General features: G+C 42.2%; 1 protein-coding gene across 1 annotated transcript in view; it reads right to left on the reverse strand.

Annotated features, from left to right (window-relative positions):
- The window catches only part of POR (cytochrome p450 oxidoreductase), a 64040-nt gene extending 43674 nt beyond the window's left edge, over positions 1-20366 (reverse strand). Inside the window, exon 1 of the mRNA XM_016199005.2 lies at positions 20291-20366. The gene's annotated coding sequence lies outside the window, so the exon portion shown is untranslated. The remainder of the gene's footprint in view (positions 1-20290) is intronic.
- Between the last annotated feature and the right edge of the window lie 355 nt (positions 20367-20721).

A 20721-nucleotide genomic window follows, 5' to 3' on the forward strand; every position in this document is an offset into this window, starting at 1 on the left:
AGTAAATGTTCTTCTGGCTCCACCCAGCACACCATTATCATGTCCTAATTACGTCTTTTTTTTAAAATATATCTTTATTGATTTCAAAAAGAGGAAGAGAGAGGGAGAGGGAGAGAGAGAGAGGTAGAAACATCAATAACGAGAGAGTCATTGATCAGCTGCCTCCTGCACACCCCCTACTGGGGATCAAGCCTGAAACCCAACCCGGGCATGTGCCCTGACCAGGAATTAAACTGGGATCTTCTGGGTCCTAGGTCAATGCTCAACTGCTAAGCCACACCCAGCTGAGCCTAATTATGCCTTTAAAATCTAACTTTGGGCTCTGATTGGGTAGCTTATTTGGTTAGAGCATTGTCCCGGTACACCAAGGCTACAGGTTTGATCCCTGGTCAGGGCATATACAAGAAACAACGAATGAATGCATAAATAAAGGGACAATAAATGGAACAATAAATCAATCTTTCTCTCTCTCCCTTCCTCCCCTCCTCTCACTTCCTCTTCAACAAACAAACAAACAAACAAATAAATAAAAGTGCAACCTGGTCTGCACAGACACAGATTCTGCTCCCTGATGGCACTTTCACTGCTCCTTCTGGCTCCAAGAGGGAGTACTTGGTATCCGTAAATGGTGACAGAGAGGAAAAGGAATACAGGACTAGTGGGCCTCCCCACTCAGGCACCTCAACAACCATTTGTGGCAGAATTTCCAGACTCTCCCTGCAGAGCCTCCAACAGCAGAGGACTTACCACCTCCTTGCCTTGTCTCACTCTGCTCAAATGTTTATGTTAAAGGATTAAGAGCCAGGCCAGAAGCTGATCACCCACATAGTGTTTTTTTCTAGTATTTTCCTTCATTTTTTTCAAAAGTAAGTATATTATACACATACATATACATACACTTATACAAAAAGCAATAAAATGTATTCTATTTTATAAAACATTTTTTCATGTTGCTTGAGGGTCCTTTATAGTGGCTGTTCAATAGTCCACTGATTTGATGTACTATTATTTACTTAATTACTTCCCTATTCTTCATTTTAATTATTTATTTTTAAAATGTTTTTATTGATTTCAGAGAGAGGAAAGGAGAGGAAGAGATAGAAACATTAATGGTAAGAGAGTCATCATCTGCTGCCTCTTGCACATCCTCTACTAGGGATTGAGCCTGCAACCCAGGCTTGTGCCCTGACTGGGAATCGAACCGTGACCTCCTGGTTCATAAGTCAACCCTCAACCACTATGCCACACTGGCTGGGCACCTATTCTTCACTTATTGAAATATTTTTGATCACATAAATATATATGGAAACAAGGGAAAAAAGATGAGAAGTGCACAGCCTTGCTGTGCAAAAGTTCACAATCTAGTCAAGGAAATAGAAAAGACTGCAGTCGAATATGAGAAATGCAATAAAATCAAAGTGCTGTGGGGATAGAGAAGTGAGTAACCTGCCCCAAGAAAATGGGATAATACTCAACAGATGGGCAATGTTAGCAAGATTGTTTCCAGTTCCTCACTTTGTTAAATAAGAGTAGTAGTGGTTGCCCACTATAAGCAAGCACTGGGCCTGGTGCTTTTTGGGTGTACGTACGTCACTGTCTCAGCTGCCTCACACTGAAGTTACTATTATCGCCTAAATGATGAGCTCAATGCTCAGAGCAGTTTAAGTGGTTTACGTAAGGTGCTAAGTTGTGGAGCTTGAATTAAAATGTGTATCTGTTTCTGAAGTCCATTTTGATTTCCTCCCTAATATTAATAAAAGCATCTTTAAATAAAAAGCTTTTCTCCCTAAAATATTTCTTAAATTGTCAAATAGATTTGAATTTATATAATTCTTGATACATGTTAGCTTCAAATAGGATCAACCTCTAGCCAAGCTGATAAGGAAAAAAAGACATAAATTACCAATATAGGGAATAAAAGAGGGGACAGCATCGGAGTCTAGAGAGATTAATATGGTAATGTGGGAAATTACAAACTTAAATGATAACTTAGATGAAATGGACACCAGAGTTCACCCAAGAAAAATAGATAACCTGAAGAGTATAAAAGAAATCAAATTCAGTTAAAGCCTTCACCAAAAATGAATACCAGGAGCAGACAGCACTGGTAAATTCTATCGAACATTTAAGGAATAATACTAACTTTATACAGTATCCTTCAGAAAATAGATTTCCCAACTCATTTTATGAGGCTTGTGTTACCCTGATACCAAAACCAGGCAATGACAGTACCAAAAAAACCTACAGACCAACATGCCTTATAAACATAGATGCAAAAATCTAAAATATTAGCAAATTAAATCCAGCAATTTATAAAAAGAATACTATATCATGATCAAATGGAGTTTACTCCAGGAATACAGGTTAGTTCAATATTCGAACACAATGTAATTTACTCAAGAGGCTTAAAAAACACACACACATTTGATCATCTTAATAGATGGAGAAATAGCACCTAAAAAAATTCAACATCCATTCATGATGAAAACACCAGGTAAACCAGGAATAACAAGGAACTACTTCGACCTCATAAAGAGTCATGGACATGTTATTTCAGTAATAACAGTACTCACTTCTTTGGGCTATTGTGAGGATTAAATAAGCTGCATTTGTAAAGGTTTAGAGCAGCACCTAGCACAGAGTATATGCTGTAATAAATGTAGCTGTTACTATTAAAAATTCTGAATAATAAACAACAAAATTATTAAGTACCTGCAGCTATGCTATGAAAACGAACGAAAGAATTTATATGCATATATGCACAACCCAAGGACACGGACAATGGTGGGGAGAGGGACTGGGGATGGGGATGGGAATGGGAGTGGAGATGGGGATGGGGATGGGGATGGGGATGGGACGGGGTGGAACGAGTCATTGGGGAGAAAAAGGGACATCTGTAATATTTTAAACAAAAATAAAATTTAAAAAAAAAAAAAGAAAGAAAACGAATGAACTACTGCTACATGCAATAGCATGGATGAGTCTCAACAGATGTAATGCTGAATGACAGCAGTCAAACAAGGAAGAGGATCAACCACAACAGTTCAACTACAGACAAAAGTAATCCATGGTGACAGATGTCAGAATAGTGGTTATCTTTGGGGAAAGGGTCATGAGTAGGAGACAAAAGGGAAGCTTCTGGCATGCTGGACAATGTGTAGTACCTTGACCTGGTATTTACAGGGGAGATACAGGGGAGTTTATGTATGTAAAAATTCATGAAGCTGTACATTGAAGGTTTGTAAATTTACTGTACACAAGTTACTGCAAAATAAGTAAGTGTCCAAAACACAACAGCATATGTGCTATAGCCCAGTGATGTAAAAATAGCTATGTATGTATATGCATAAGATGATATGTAAAAGGATCATCACAAAAATATTACCTCAGGGGTGAGGCTTTATTTTTTCCCCCAATTTATTTTTAATGTATTATTTATAGCTTTTAAAAATAATGAGCCTGGCTGGCGTGGCTCAGCGGTTGAGCATCGACCAGGAGATCATGGTTTGATTCCCGGTCAGGGCACAAGTCCAGGTTTCAGGCTCGACCCCCAGCAGGGGACGTGCAGGAGGTAGCCAATCAATGACCCTCTCATCATTGATGTTTCTATCTCTCTCTCCCCCTTTCCCTTCCTCTTTCTGAAATCAATAAAGACATATTTTAAAAATAAAAAATAACGAGCATGTGTTATTTACTTAATCAGAAAATATTCTTAAAGCTGTTTTCTTATGGAAAAAAAATCAAACACCTAGGCCCTCACATCCAGGGGTTCTCTTCTTGGAATGTGCCTCTCACTGGGCCCAGTGACATGTTCACTGCAGCACTGCTTGTTTCAGCCCCAAACTGGATGCTTACATTTTCAATTCCAAATTATAGAATGCTATGCAGTAGTTAAAAATAATTGGATGGGATTAATGGTATGTTAGACTGCCAAAACATACTAAATTTAAAAAGTTATATTCTCATTATGAAGCCATTAGTGAAATCAAAGGAAAATTATATATTTTTTCCAGAAAATGATCCAGGAGGATATGTACAATATAACTGATTTCCTCTAGAGAATATCTAGAATATGATTGGGTAGTGGGGATCTAAAGGGAACTTTGTGGGTCCTTTTACAATGAGACATCTGATAGTCATGTGTTACTTCAGAAACTAAAAATAAATATGTGGGCACTGTATTGCGTACTGTTGAAGAAGGGAGTTACAAATATGGAAAGAGAGAATGAGAAATGAACACTGTGGTGTTGTACTGAAACTGGAGGTATCCATGTGCACAATGTTTTTTTAATATATATATTATATATGTGTGTGTGTGTATATATATATACGACAGATCTAGGCATGTGTATATGTTTATATGTATTTCCTAGTTTTGTCTGCTGAGAGGGCCTAGAAGTAATGATATCCCAGGAACAAGGTCCCATCTAGCACCCAGATCTTAGTTTCTAAACCATTCTCCAAAGGAACCAGGGCTCCTTGGAGAAACGACTAACTCCAGAACTAGGGCAGGAAAAACAGTGAATGAACCTGAGGCCCTTGCTGTGCTAAAGAACAGGGAAGGGCTCGAATAACGATGGGACATGTCCAAAGCATATAGAAATTTATAGGGATGGGGGGTTGTCCCACTGGCCAAATCTGGGGCAATTTGAACATAAAAGACTATAGTGACAGATTATAACCCACAGGATAAAAGAATAACCTATGAGTCAACACTGATATAAGTATATAAATTAATAAATACATGGGGGAAAAGAGAAAGTTCTTCCTTACAGAAGAATGCCAACAAATAAATGTAGAAGAAATGAAAGACAGAAAATCACTAATCAGCAACCACCATAGTAATAACTGTTTCAGACAAGAATCATGAATGCTAAAACTTGTGGGTAAAAGTTTGATGAGAAACTTATTGATTACATAGCGGAAAATAGAATTTCATAATGGAGAACCTGGCTGACAACATCATAACCAAGGGATCAAAGTTAACAGCTCCAATATTAGGAAAAAGTGACATCACCAGCCACCTGATATGGTGTTTTAAGTACACAATACCATTTCTGTGATATTCCGCCCAAAATACATAACCTGAATCTTATGAAGAAACATCAGACAAATCCAAACTGAGGGACATTCTACAAAGAAATGGCATGACTTTTTGAAAAATGTTAGGGTCATGAAAGACAAAAAGACTGAGGAACCAGTCCACATCAAAGGAAACTAAATGCAATCTTGGACGAGGGAAAAAAAAAAAAGATTTTTCTTTTGTTATAAGACATCAGTGGCAAAAACTTGAATAAACTCTACAGTTAGACAATAGAGTATTTTCAATGTTCATTTCTTGATATTATTGTATTATGGTTACATAAGAAAATATCCTTGATTTTTAGAAAATAAGCACTGAAGTACTTAGGGGTAAATGAGCACCATATTGGAAACTTATTCTCAAGTAGGTCAAGAAAAAAATGTTTCAAAACATGTATAGACAGAGAAAATGATAAAGCAAACATGGTAAAATGTTAATATTTGGAAATTTTAAGTGAAGAGTACTCAAGAATTCTTTGGACTATTTTGACAACTTTTTATTTTCAATTTTTCAGATTTTAAAAATTAAATTTATTGGGGTGACATTGGTTAATAAAATTACATAGGTGTCACCCTATGGTGTGACTCAGCTGGAGCATCGTCCTGTACACCGAAAGGTGATGGGTTCAATTCCTGGTCAGGGCACAAACCCAGGTTGTGGGTTCAATAGCCAGTTGGGGTGCAAATGGGAAGCAACCAATCAATGTTTCTCTCCCACATCGATGTTTTTGTCTCTCTCTCTTCCCCCCTCCCTCTCTCTAAAATCAATAACAACATATCCTCTGGTGAGGATTAAAAAAAATTATATAGGTTTCCAGTGTACAATTTTATAATATATCATCTGTACATTGTATTGTGGGCTCACCACTCCAAGTATACTACATATAATTTTGTCCTGCTTTTTTCATTTATTAAATTGTAAACATTATAAATTCTCAAATGTCATTCCAGTCTATAAATACAGAGTCGTTCTTCCACTGTTACAAATAATGCCATGATAAACATGATGAATGATATTTTTTCAAATCTTTGTGCACCTCTGATTATTTCCTTAAAATAGAGCTTCTGAGCTTATCTTAGAAATATTTCTGAATCAACAAAAATAAATATATTTTTAAGTCTCTTGATTTACTGTCAAATTATTTTCCAAAAAGCAATTTATTTTCAACATTTCTCTGCAGCTCTCCCTCTGTAAGGTCTATTGCTAACCCAGAGAGAAGGGAGCAACTCTAAAAAGCACAGTGCTCAAAGAAGCCTGTGAGGGAAACAAGAAAAACAAATGAAATGTAAGAACCAACAAACACTTGAGGAAGGCCATGACACCTGTGCCCCAGAAGCGCTGGCAAACAGAAGAAACCAGAGAGATGCATGTGCAGACCAGACAGGCCCTCTCAGCAATCGAAACCATTTCCAATAAATAAGACCTACTAGGGAATATTTGAGATCTTGATCCCCAGCATATGTCAGCAGTTTGGTTCAAATAAACTCTTAGAGAAATTGTCTAAGGTCTGGATGTTTCTTATATCAACAGTCGCTTCTATATCACATGGAAGCTTGACTGGGGCAGGGGACTTCTTGCTCATCCCTATGTCCACAGTGCCCTGGAACATAGGGATATATTTCAATCAATTTTTTTGACTGACCAAATCATTTCCTCCCTGAAACAGCCCTATGTCTAGATTTTCAGTTATTTAAGACAATGTATTTTCTCTTAAGTCAGTTTGAACAGTCAATGAAAAGTCCAAACTTAAAGAAAAATTTTATGAGTTTATTTGAGCCAAACTGAGGACGTGCCCAGAAGTGAGACCTCAAGGGATTGGAAAAATGCTCTGAAAAATGGCAGCTTTGCAGTTCTCTTTAGATATTTAGAATCAAACGAGAAAATGTAAGGAAGGTTATATGAAATCCATAGGTGGTAGATTAAGAAAGCAAGAAGAGAGGAAATCTCTACATTACTTTATATATTTTTTAAATTTATTTAATTATTATTTTTAATCCTCATCTGAAGATATTTTTTCCATTGCTTTTCAGAGAGAGTGGAAGGGAGGGAGAGAGAGAAATGGAAACATGGATGTGAAAGAGACACATCAATTGGTTGCCTCCCTCACGTACCTGGACCCGGGCCAGGGATAGAGCCTGCAACCAAAGTATGTGCCCTTGGCCAGAATCGAACCTGGGACCCTTCAGTCTACAGACTGATGCTCTAACCACTCAGCAAACTGGCTAGGGCTCTAGATTACCTTTTAGATAAAAAGTAAAATAAGAGATACATACTTCTTTTACATTGGTGGGTACAGGATCGTTAACATTTAACACAGTAGAGGCGGTATGCAGGGCAACAAATGTACATTATCCTCGTTGCATAAGAACAATGGACAGGGCTCTCTTCAAGTAGAGATTAATTTTTTACTAATGAAGCTACAGGCCTGGGACTTTACCCCTCACCATGATCTGCCCAGTAGGAATTTAGAATCAGATCACCCTGTGTGGTTACTTTTGGCCACTGAGCTTGTCAGGCCTGCCATGTAGCCCCTTTTTTGTTCATAGAGCTGTATTTTCCGTTGCTTACAACCAAAAGATTCTTAACTGGTAAGAGGGAGGTTAGGGAGATTAGAATAAAGAATCTCAGAGAAGCAAAAGGGGTTTAGATTACGAGGGACTAGAAAGAAATGTCCCTGGCAGTGGGGGACGAGCAGGGGTCCCACACTTGGTGGCAATGCCCCAAGGAGATGACAAGGTCCCAGAGGGGCAGAGTGGTGACCCAGGGAGGAGGCTGCCTGGCTGGGGTAGGGAGAGATCCCAGCAGCAAAAAATAAATCATTCTGTAAGTGAAGCACAAAAATCAGCAGACAGCACCCAGATCTGAAAGGAACATGTGAGCAACAACAGCCATCACTGTAGAGGTCACTACAGGCAGATGACTGAGGGACCCCAAAATGTGGCACTGCAAGAGGCCACATAACCTTGTCATGACTCCTAGGAAGCTCCAAGAATGACTGCAGTAGCTTTCCTGGCAACTTGGAGCATGACATGAGAAATTAAGTTGGTTTGTAGAAAATCATTTTTCTCTATACCTGACTTTGTGGACTGAGATTCAGATCAGCTAACTAAATAAGAGTGATAAGTAGCTTGCTTGAGGTGGAATTAAGCTTCAAAGACTGAAGAGAAGGTGAGCAGGGAAGTAGGGGTTGGGGGAAGACCCTCTGTGGTGTAAAGTGGGGAAAGTGTGCAGTGGGAGGTGCTGGCCCAGGGTTGCAACCACACACCAACCTGAGGACCACAGCTTGGGGACATAGAGGTTCCCCACTTAGCTCTCCACGTGCTGTGAGTCAGACACTCATTACCTGCTCCTTAGTCCCCTGAGCCCTCCTCAGTGTGATGGCTGGAGGGGAGATTGTCAGGGCAGTAGGTGACATAGAAAGTAAAAATCAGAGTCCTGGAAAACACATTTCAGTAATCATTTACACATGATTCTCCTTAAATCACATTTACACACACGCATGTACACGAATCTTGAAATCTCTGTGCCTCAGTTTCTTCATCTATAAAACAGGGATAATACTATAATGGGGATAATACTATCTACCTCATAGGGGCTGCTGCTGGACTTACAGATGTGCCCAGTGTGTGACACCTGAATAAGGAAAAAAGTTAACTATTGTTCTGTTTTGTACCTAGTGTACTGGGGATGCTCATACTAGGACAATGCAGGTAAGTGGCAGAGTATTTCAGCTCTGCCCCGTGGAAGCTCCTGATCTCTTTAGGAGTTTAGAGAAATATGATCTGATGAAATCCAAAAGCTCTGGAGAAACCCAACCTTTATGAAGTGAAGTAAGGGTTTGGGTTCCGAAGTCCAGAACTCTCAGAATCTGTCCAATCCTGCCATTCATGGAACCTGAATGAGTTAGAACTGAAAGGGCAAGCACCCCTCCCTCAGCCACTGCCCCTGGCCATCAGGAGCATGTTGAGTTTGAATGCACTGCCTGTCAGTCATTCTTGATCAGCTCACCTTGACTTTCAACAGACAAACCATAATTTACATCTAGGTCAGGTCACTTTATAGTTGATACAATATAAGTCCCTCTCACTAAAGTGGTGGAGGGCAGGGAGTGGACAAAGGCCCCAGAAGGGAGACAAAAGAAGACAATGCCAGACAAAGGTCAGGCACAGTAGAGTGCTCAGAGGTCTGAAATAAGTGTAAAGGGTGCAGCAATAGCTGCTCTGGCCTTTAAGAACATAATAGCTTGGGACTCTGAAATCTTGCTAAACTCCACTGCCCCCATCCCCATTTTTCTACCATCATTAGACACATCAGCTCAGTCACTGCAAACTTCCGCTGGCCAGAACGGAAAAATGATGACACTTTATCCAACTTCACCTGTTTGCTCTGGTGTGAAGAGTAGCCTGTACTTGTTCTGAGCCATTTTGGTAGGGTTATTAAAAACACACAACAATGTAAACAAGTCAGTAACAATCAGATGCCACGGTGATAGAGGACTGTCCTGTAGTGTCTATAAAAGCATCCACAATGATTATACCCCATTTACAAGATTGTGCATCAGCACTAAACCATTAGCTGATCACAGTTTCATACTGCCCTGACCACGTTCTCTTAGGGAGTGGAAGACAAACTCCTCTGAGGTTGGCCTCATATTATACCATGCTGTTACTTGGGTACACTAGGTCACACAAGGTGCTCCAGACACTGACAGACCCTGTAATACTTCCTCTGACAGACACTGCCAGGAGAGCTGCATACTTGACTGCAGTGAGCTGTGGGGATACAGCTGGGTTACGAGAACCATGGCCCCACTGCACCTGCTATGGCTTTCTGTTAGAAAAGACACCCACTACATCAAATAGTACACCTGTGTGAGGGATAATGAGGACAGTTCTCTAGGTCACAAGACTGGGAAAAGGTGTCCTCCTCTGAGCACCAACCCACACCAAGTGCCTTAACGCACTTATGCAATGTCTTGTGTAGGCAAGGTGACTGCTTGGTGCTTGGCCTCTATAAGGGGACTAGGTAGTTCAAGCAGTTTTTTCCTTGTGACTTCACCACCTCAACGGGTAACTTCTAAGGTTGCTGTGATGGGTAGAAGACTGTGGGAGGGCTTAATGCTTAAATGCTTCAGGCCAGAAGTAACACACTACTTCCTCTCAGAGGCCATTACCAGAAGTTAACTTCAAGAGGGATTAGGAGATGTGCGGGAGCACAGAAATATGCAGTGAGCAGCAGGTGCGTCTGCCACAGGTGTGTAGAGCTTGTGCAAGGTGATGGGGAGCCAGTGGCAGAACTAGTGGGAGTCTAACTGCTCAAGGACTCATGACCTGTAAACTGGATTTTTTAAAATGGAGATATAATTCACTTACCATAAAAGTCACCATTGTAAAATGTACAATTTAGTGGTATTCAGAACATTCACCCATTGTGCAACCATCACGGCCAATCCCAGGACAGTTTCATCACACCAAAAAGAAATCTCATGCCCATCATCAGTCACTCCCCATTCCTGACTTGTCTTTCCCTTCTTGCTCTGGACATTATGAAAGAGCCTCTAGCGGCCCCACACTATCCTTAACCCTGGGTCCCATTCTCCCCACCCCCATCATTTTCTATTTGTCTCATCTATTTTTTCCCCTAAATAAATACTAGTTGTAACAATAATTAACATAATTAAGCATGTACACTATTACATTCTATGATTTCATTTCATCCCTACAATCGCCCTCTGAGGTATAGGAGCTGTAATTATCACAGGGGTTAAAGTCCGTGCCCAAAGTCAGGGAATTGAAACGTGGTAGAAGCAGGATTCAAATCCAGACTAACTGGCAACAGAGCCACTCTGTCATCCACTGGCGTGGCCTTGGTAACCTTTTTAGAACAAGGCAAAGTTACAGACAGAAGTTGCTTCCTGAATGACCTGGGATTCATTCTGCAGTTGACATCCCGGCTGTAACATCAGGTGACAGTATTACTCAAAATTAAATAACCCCTAGAGACATGGTAGAAGCTGGTGTCTGGCAAGAGCTATCCTGTATTTCTGTTCCCCTAGTGTTCAAGAGGCCTGGCCTAACAGGGTGCTCAATACATATATTTGCTCAATGATTGAATGAACAAAATCTCCCAAACCATAGTCATCGCTCCACACATGATGGTACAGCATGCTGGCCATTTAGCCATGAGTATTTGAACAGAACTGGTGCTTCCTTCTGAGAACTCTTGGCTCTGCTTAAAGTCACCCACTAAGGAGCAAGAAGCAAAGCCAGGCTTTTCAATTTTCACAGCAAAATGGTAGGACACTACTCATGAGATGTGCTTAAAAAAACCCTCAGGACCTCCACTATGGATTGTCTGCCTCCTACCTCTGGCAAAGGGTCTCACCCTACTCATTTTCCCAGATTCTCCTGCTTTACCTCTGATAATAAAATACACCCCTCTGAGTCTATTCTCTTGTTCCCATCCCCTAAAGATCTGCCCTTATATTATACTAGAGCCTGAAGTTCTCTGCCTTTACCCAAATGGGTCCCAGGGAGGAATGGCTCCCTGTAGGTCATGCTCTTCTGTTCCTTAGAACACCCCCTCCAACCCTGCACCTAAGCCATCATCATCCTGTTGGTCTTGTCCACACACAATTGCAGTCCCAGCATCTCAAAGAGGGCTGGTACACAAGAGGTGCTCTACAAACGCTTGCTCAGTACAGAGGCTGCTGCCACTGCCTCATTCAATGAACCTTATTTGAAAACCCAGGGAAAAGTGCTTCCTGTGATAAACTGATCTGCTTCCTTTTTTTCAATAATGTTTGCTGTGCAATCACATCTTTTTTTGCCTTGCCTTGCCTTGCAGGCAGCTCTGAGCTCAGTTTTGTGCTCAATCACAATAGCTTCCCTTGACTGTTTTTTGGGACAATTACCTGCCTCCCAGGGTCCTTCTCTCAATTACTAGTTCTTTCCATGGTTTTAATTTTGCTGAGAAGAGTGTGGGCCTTGAAATTCAACAAACTTAAAACCCAGTTGAACCTGGCTGGGCGTGGCTCAGTGGTTGAGCATCAACCTAGGATCCAGGTGACTGGGGTTCGATTCCTGGTCAGGGCACACGCCCGGGTTGTGGGCTCAATCCCCAGCAGGGGGCATGCAGGAGGCAGCCGATCAATGACTCTCTCATCATTGGTGTTTCTATCTCTCTCTCTCCCTCTCCTTTCCTCTCTCTGAAATCAATAAAGATATATTGAAAACAAACCAAAACAAAATAAAACAAAAAAAACACCCAGTTGAGCCATGAAAGAACATGGGCTTATAGGTAGACAGACCTTGGTTCAAAACCCAAATATGCCACCTACAAACCATGGGGCCCTTTACTTATCACTCAGCCTCAGCCCCTCATTGGCCATCCTCACAGTTATGATCATCACATGAGACATACAACACACAGACAGGACCTGACTTACAACACACACTCAAAGGTTAAATTAGATCCCTTTCATTCATTTCCTTAGAATTTTTAAAATAAACAAATTTATTCATGTTTTTGGCATCCCAGTAACTGACCTAGAAATATCCAGAAAGAATTAGACTACTATGGGATGGGGTACCCAAGTTCTTTCTCTTCTTAATGATTAATTATTGAATTATTAAATAAACTATCAATTGCAGGGGGAACTTGAAACTTTTAAAATGTTATACCTATATGGAAAACTAAAATCCTACAAAAAGTTCATGTGGCACCTTAGAATCATCTTGAAAAATACAGAGCAGACTCAATATTGATGGTCAATATGCAAGAGAAATCTTAGCAGTACACTTGGAAGAGAGAAGCCATAATCATTCATTCCTCCATTTATTCCTCCATTCACCCAGTCAGTATTTATTGAATGCCTACCTTTACACCGGGCACTGTTGCATGCTCTGGCTTATACTCATGGAAATGATGGGGAAGGTTCCCTGTCCTCACAGAATTCACATTCTACTCCAAGCATACTGCTATTAGGCAAAGGGAGATTTAGACTCCTTTTATTATAAGCCACTTCCATATCCTTTTTGGAAGAAGATGGAAAGGGAAGAAAAACACAAAACAATAAGACAGAGAGCAATTGTAAATTCTTGAGCAAAGGAGGAGTGATAAAAATAGGGCTGTGAGATCAATCTAGCAATGGTACCATGGGCAGATCTTAAGAAGAGGTGGGGAGGAGCGAGGAGGAGGAATTGAGGACTCAGGAGGCCGCTTAGGGGTCTAGCACAACCAGGAAATGACAAGGGGCTACAATAAGATCACGGCAGTAGAAAGACATTCAAAGACAAAAAACTGACAGGACAGCATGGTGGTGGAAATCCAGAAGGAAAACAGGAAAAAGGAACAGATGACATTTGTCCTTAAAGCTTTAGAGACCTGGAAGATAGTGAGGTCACTAACAGGGATAGAGACCTTGCTGGTGGGGTTTCCAGGTAGGTCATGGGCTTTTTCATCTCTGTTGTCATGCTAAATGACCTTTTAGAGTTTGCAAGTTATATTACATAAGGGACTACATGCAACATGTCCATATAACACTGTGTGGTTTCTTCAATAATTGCAACAATTACAACTGAAACCAACAAATGCTTTTCCTCACAAGACCACAAATCCCTGACAACATGCCTGAAATGTGTTCCAACCTAAACCCCACCCCTGAAAGTCCTGAGCACAACTGGCTAATACATTCTCCTGTGTATTCAAGAACCATCACCCTTGTTTGCAGTGTTGAAAACTGACCCCAAATGACCTACAGATACAGAATGAACATATCTGGGTTTAGAGAAGGTGAGCACAAGTTCATGTTTTCCTACCCAGCCCTCAAACCTTTGTACAGACCCAGCCTACCCAACGCAATGATGATGTGTGTGTGTTTGTGAGGATCGAAGTACTGCAAGATCACAGTGCTCTTACATAAGCACCAAAGGAAGAGGGAACGTGCAACGCTGAGCCTGGCAAACCGGGTGGGGTGGGCAGGACCACAGGAAAAGGCACTAAAGATAAAGCTAGGGGAGATTAAAAAAATGACTAAACATAATTCATAAATTTCACCTGAAGTGAATTATGTAAGTCCCACATCAGAGGGCACACCCCACAGAGTCCATTTCCCCTTGTTATTAACCAGGTAGACAAAAGCCAACTATTTCCATTCTATTTTCCTACCACATGATGTCTCCTAAAGAATCCAATTCTCGGAAAAACACTCCACAGCTGATGGCACTATAGTCTGACCCATCATTATATTCTAGTTTAGTCTTGAAACTGATTAATTTCTAGGAGCATCTGTACATTCTCTCAGCTATGTACAGACACTGTGCAAAGGATATTATTAGAATGCCTCACGCCCAGCACCCCAATTAAAGGATAATTCTTATATCTCCCCCCAACCTAGTCTCTTTATAAGTGAAATAAATAAGCCCCCCACATCAGCAGATTTTTCCACAAGCCACTCAGAAGGACCAGGTCCCCCAGATGCTTTGTTCAAAACACACCCAAGTGTTAACCAAGTTGTCACACCAACCAGCATCAGGCATAACAGAGGCTGATGAACCTGGCTCTGGTGGAGCCAACCAACAGGAGCCACCAGCCTTCAGAGAGCCACGGTTTGCTCTGACAGGTGTGGCTCAGTTGGTTGAGTGTACCAAAAGGTTGCAGGTTCGATTCCCAGTCAGGGCACATGCCTGGGTTTGGGGCTTGATCCCCAGTAGAGGGTGTGCAGGAGGCAACCGATCAATGACTCTCTCTCATTGACGTTTCTATCTCTTCCTTTCCCTTCCTCTCTCTGAAATTAATAAAAATATTTTTAAAAAAAGATACTTTAAAAAAACGTATTAAAAAAAATTTAAAGAGCCATGGTTTGCCCATGGGACTCCTCAGCCACCTTGACACACACACACACACACACACACACACACAAATACACTAACAGATATACAATTAATGTAAACATCTCATTTGGGGAGGCAGGGAGGGGAAGGACAAAAACTTTCAGGATGTGGAGCTCTAAAATGGTTATGATACAGATTCAGAGAGTTAGATTCCCAAATGATGAATTCACCCAGAGAGAAAGACATTGAGCTCTTAAGAAGAAACTCTGAAAACCCAATACAAGAAAACACTTCTGTGCCAGTCACATCACTGACCTATTTAAAAGCGTTCCCATCACTTAGCATGGTTCACAGCCACCTTCAGATAAGCCCTAATCACTCCAACCCTCATGCAAACTACATCCTACACCCTCCAGAGGGGGTATGCCTTGGTGGGCTCCCTACCTTCCTTCCAAGACCCGACTCAAATGTCACCTCTTGTGGAGCCTTGCGAGACTCCCCCCACATAAAGGCAGCTTGTCCTGAGTGCTCCCCAGCACACACCAGCCTCAGCACCAAGGGTAAGTGCCTCACATGCATTACCTCAAGAATGAACTCGACACGCTCTGCTATAATTGTTTACTCTATGTTTGTTCCCCTTCCCAGAAGAGTTCTCAAGTGCCTGAACCAGGCCCTAAACATAGAAGCTTAGAATTCAAAGGCCAAATATGTCTTTTTAAGTGTCATTCCACAGGAGTAGAAACACTGCCAAGGGAGCATTACTGCAGAAGTATGTATAAACATCTCTTGAGATGTTCCAGGGAAGAATGTGGAACAGGCCTTCATCCCCCCCTTCATGGATGAAGAAAGTACAGCCTGGCATGGGCCACTGCCTGTATAAGCCGCTGAGCTGCCTCTGACTCAGGAGCTTCTCTCTACCTGCCCAGTGAGTCTAAGTTTCTGTCAAATGCCAGATAATAGAACTGTACAGAAAAATGAATTTTGTTCTGCAGCCCATATAATAAAAATCATAATGAAGAACTGGCATCATCTATCTCTCTATCAGATACTCATTTATGTTTCTTACACTATAATGAGCTGTACAGTGAAACATACAAGAAAGACATGCTTACTTGTGCTTTGCAGTATTGCAAGTGAAGAGGAATAATCATGTTATTAGGAACTTTTCCTTCCACCAAAGCAATCAAACAAAAGAGAACAATCCTCGCCTGGTCAGCTTGGCTCAGTGGTTGAGCATCGACTTATGGTCCAGGAGATCCCAGTTTGATTAACGGTCAGGGAACATGTCCAAGTTGGGGGCTCAATCCCTTGTAGGGGGGAGTGCAGGAGGCAGCCTATCAATGATTTTCTCATCATTAATGTTTCTATCTCTCTCTCCCCCCTCCCTTCCTCTCTCAACAGAAAAACATTTTAAAAAAACACACAAACAAACAAACAAACAAACAAACAAACTCAATCCTTTTCAGTCAAAAAATGTGATACAGCACAAAAAGAGGAGTGAAGACTCTGGAAGATGGCCCTAGCTGAGGCCTCAGCTTCACCCTCACAGCCTTGAGCAAGTGATTTCATTGCTGAGATTCCTCCCCAGCTATAAAGTGGGCAAGGAAACACCAGCTTTTTGGGGTCATCAGAAGAACTTAAAATATATACATGTTCGTACACACAGGTGTAATATAAACTTAGTACAGAGTCTGGCATAAATTTTTCTGAAGTAAAAGCATCTCTTTTACTCTCAGCTGGCCTTAGAATTATGAATTTTAAAATGATGAGTCTCTGTTGGTGGGAACATAACAAGGTATCATTTTTGGAGGGGAGTTTGGCAATATCTATTGACATTTAAAGTCACACCATTTCTACAAACACGCTCCTCTCTCTCTTTCTCCCTCTCGTATGTATTATTTTTCTCCACAGAAAAAGTCTCAGTGTGAGGCTAAGAAGGACATTCACTGTCTATACTGCATATTTTTATGACAGTCTTTTTTTAAATAATGAGCACCTAAAATTTTTTGTAAACAGAAAAAATACATTTTTATAAAAAGTAACTTCTCAATTTCATTTCTTCTAATTTTAATTTTTAAATGAATCTCACATATAATAAAAAGCTAAATCCCAAATTATCACCATTTGACAAACCATGTTTGTTATTTGTCTCCCCTACCACTAAATGATCAGATCTACAGGGGATTTGTCTGTTTTGGTCACTGCTATAGTCCTGACATCTCAAATACTGCCTGGCAAATAGTTAATATTTGTTAAATGAATACACTCTTAAAAGCTCACAAACACGTCCCAACTCTTCCAGTTTTAAGAATTTATTATGCAAAAGTATTTGCCCAATTGCACAAGATAAAGAACAAGACTTCTCATTCAGAATTCATAATAGCAAAATGCTACAAACCACATAAATTTTTTTTCAATACTGGTTACTAGAATATTGTCATTTAAAAAAAAAATGACAGAGGTTTTAAAAAAAGAATGAATTGGATCTCTACAAAGCAATATAGAAAGACCTCATGTGAAGTGACAAACAGCAAGCCTAAGAACAGTATGACTAGTTTAATCTAAGTTTTGTATTTAATATTAAAACAGTACCCTGAGGCCAATGTCTGCTACTTCCAATGCTGGCAGTTTCTGATTGTGGCGCACACCAGATGCTGTTGAATAACACCATGGCTTCATCAGAGGATGTGGGATTGTAGGACCTCTAGGTGATGAAGTTGTTTTAGTAAACCCATTAAAAAAATTAAAATAGTAAAAAATTTCTGTTGTTTTAAGTTAAAAAAATTTAAAGAATAAGCATTTTAAAAATTATGATGTCTTTAATCCTCACCCTAGGCTATTTTTTGCAATGCTTTTCAGAGAGAAAGAGAGGGGAAGGAACATCCATGTGAGAGAGCTGCATCAGGGTTGGTTGCCTCCCACATGCACCCCGACTGGGGTCAGGGATGGAGCCTGCAACAGAGGTACGTGCCCTTGGTAGAAATTTAACCTGGCACCCTTCAGTCCATGGGCAGGTGCTCTAAACAATGAGCAAGACCGGCTAGAGCAACAACAAATATTTTTGTATGTGAAGAAAAATATCTGGAGAATATATACTACACTACTGAGATTTTTTTTTTAACTCAGTGAAAGGCTATGAGGGATGTTCACTATCTATAGTGCATATTTCTGTAATAGTTTTTAAAATATTGGACTTAATATTTTTGTAAACAGAAAAAAATAGTTTTATGAAAACAGTCATTTCTCCATTTCACTGTTTTCTGATTTTAACTTTCAAATGAATCAGACATATAAATCCCAAAGCACTAAACTGAGGCCCACGGGTCTGGGATGGTTTGCCAAAAGAAACTCAGAGCTGGAACTCAGGTTCTCTGACTCTCGATCCAGTGCTCTGCTCTTTCCTAAAGCACAGGAAGCGAAGATACCGCAGGGACAGTTGGATTCTCTGGAACCATTAAAGGTCTTATGACTATTCAGAAGCTTCTATCAGGGAGAAAAAAAGAAGTTGCTTAAGAGCTAAATTCTTATTAACTTAAAATGTTCCACGGGTTTAACAAGTAAATGTTCTGGATTTGCCATGAAGTTCTCATTTCACACAGTCTATCTCCTAAGTACACATGGACTTACTCAGATGCTAATTTTCAAAGAGGATCAACCCAGTCATTGGCAGGTCCTAAAATTTCAGGTTCCTCAAGCAACTGACATCTCCTGTGGCAGATTATAAACTCATACCACCCAGGGATAAATTTACCTGCCTGATTGGCTGCAGTCTGCTGGCTGCAGTCAATGCAGGTATTTCCAGGTCCTGAAGTACATCCCTGGGGTTCCTTTCATCTCAAACCTACCTGCCCTTTTTTTTCAAGTGCTAGACATGAAGAATTTCAGAGAGTTAAGACCACTCTGAAGTTTTCAACACCACAACACAACTGAAAGCTAATATTCCATTCTCTGAAATGCAAACCTGCTTTTTGGACACTTGAGACAATGATTAAGCTATGTGCCCAATGAAACAGCTTCCTACATCAAGGGTATAAGAAGCTCAAGAACTGACCACTCTCTCAAAAGGAAAATAAGAACTCCTTAGAGGGACACAAAGAAAAGACAGTGATCTCATCTGGGGTTTCTCTTTTACTAAGACTTTTGGACTGTTTCCCTGATCAAGCCAACCCCACAACCATTCAGAGGAGATGTGTGTAGGCAGAACTTGTGAGTGGTTAATGAATCAATGGCTTCTCCCCAAACAACAGGAATTACAGCATTGCACAGGGAGGACAATGGATCCCAGAGGGTTAGTTAATTGCTCAGCTTAAAGGAACTTAACCATTCTCAATGTCACCCTCCCTCCAAGACCCTCTCTTTTGATCCACAGAACTTCAATCCTGTGGTGGCAGCAGGGTGGGCTGTATCACTGTCTGTGCTACTCAGAAGGAAACAGAAGCTCAAAAAGTGAAGCGTCCTACCAAGGTGCCAAGATTCAGACCCAGGACCATACACTCCAGCATTGTCTCCCTTGGTGCTAGCACTACTCTCTAGCTTGGCCAACCTCAGAGGGAAGGCTGCATTTTGGGGGTCCAACGGAGGAGACAGTCACGTTCATTAAGTGGCCCCAATCTCCTCAGTATTGGTCACCAGCTTACACAATGGTGATCAGCCTTAAGAAATAAAAAGCAAGAAGTCGAGGTCAAGTTCTCGCCACCCAGAAGACCTTCACCTCTTACCCAATTACTCCCAAGAGCTAAGCAAGGGTGTCAAGGCTGCCCAGAAGAGCCCGGCAAAGATCTGCGCAGAGGCCGCCAAGCACTTGCTTGCGACAGACACTACGTCCCGTGGATGCCGGGGCCTCGACCACACGCAGTGATTCCCATAAGAAGCCAGGCTGCCCGGCTCCCCTGAGTCCTCGACTGAGCCCACCTGATGCTGCTGGATTGGATTCGGGTCCCATTCGCACTGACAGGGCACCTCCTACGTGAGTTACCCCCCAAAACTGGCCGCCTCTAGGCCCGTCGTACCGACCGGGAAACTGAGGTTTGGAAAGGAAAAGTGGCTTAGCCCGAGGGTGGCGGCGCGGGCCTTGGAGCCGGAACCCTCGGACGCGGACACCCGAGAAGCCAGTCTGGCGTCCTCAGCTGTGGAAAGGATGACCCTCAAGCCGCCTCAAGAGGTCAGCTCGAGGGGAAGATCCACCCGCGGAAGAGCAGAGGAGGGAGCCGCGCTTTCCGTGTGAGCTTCGGGTGAGACAGTGAGCGAGGTCGCCCCAGCGTCACGGGCCCGGGCGGACGCGGCGACCACAAGGCACTGGCCCCCGGAGATCCGGCACCCAGACCCCGGGCACCCGTACCTTATCAAGCCGGTGCCCAGGACGCCCCTCACTCACCTCAAGCAACCCCGCAGCACTCCCGAAACTGATCAGCACGCAGGCCCGCACCACTGAGATGCTACCACCGCCTGGGCCGAATACGGGGGTGGGGCGTGGCCGTGGGTGGCACCGCCCCGCCCAAGAAGGGAGAGCGAGCGCTCCTTAGCCGGGTTTCCCCCCTGCGAATCCCTGCCCTTGGTACAGGCCGGCCCGGCCACGCCCCCTCCGCGTCGGGGCAGGTCACGGGGGAACGGGAGCTGGCACGTGGTTCCGTGGCGGGCGGGACTCCTGGGCGGTCTGTTTCTCTCCGCTGCGATTTGCCGTCCCCGGGCCGCTGCCCACCCTCTCAGGGGTTACCGCGGGGCCGTGGCTGTGTCTGGCCTGCTATAGGTCGCGCTTGGCCTGTGTTCGCCGCCTTTTCTCCCCCACCGCCCTCAGTTTTCCTGACC

The sequence above is a fragment of the Miniopterus natalensis genome, chromosome 3 (assembly GCF_054644295.1).
Source record: "Miniopterus natalensis isolate mMinNat1 chromosome 3, mMinNat1.hap1, whole genome shotgun sequence".
Classification (NCBI taxonomy): domain Eukaryota; kingdom Metazoa; phylum Chordata; class Mammalia; order Chiroptera; family Miniopteridae; genus Miniopterus; species Miniopterus natalensis.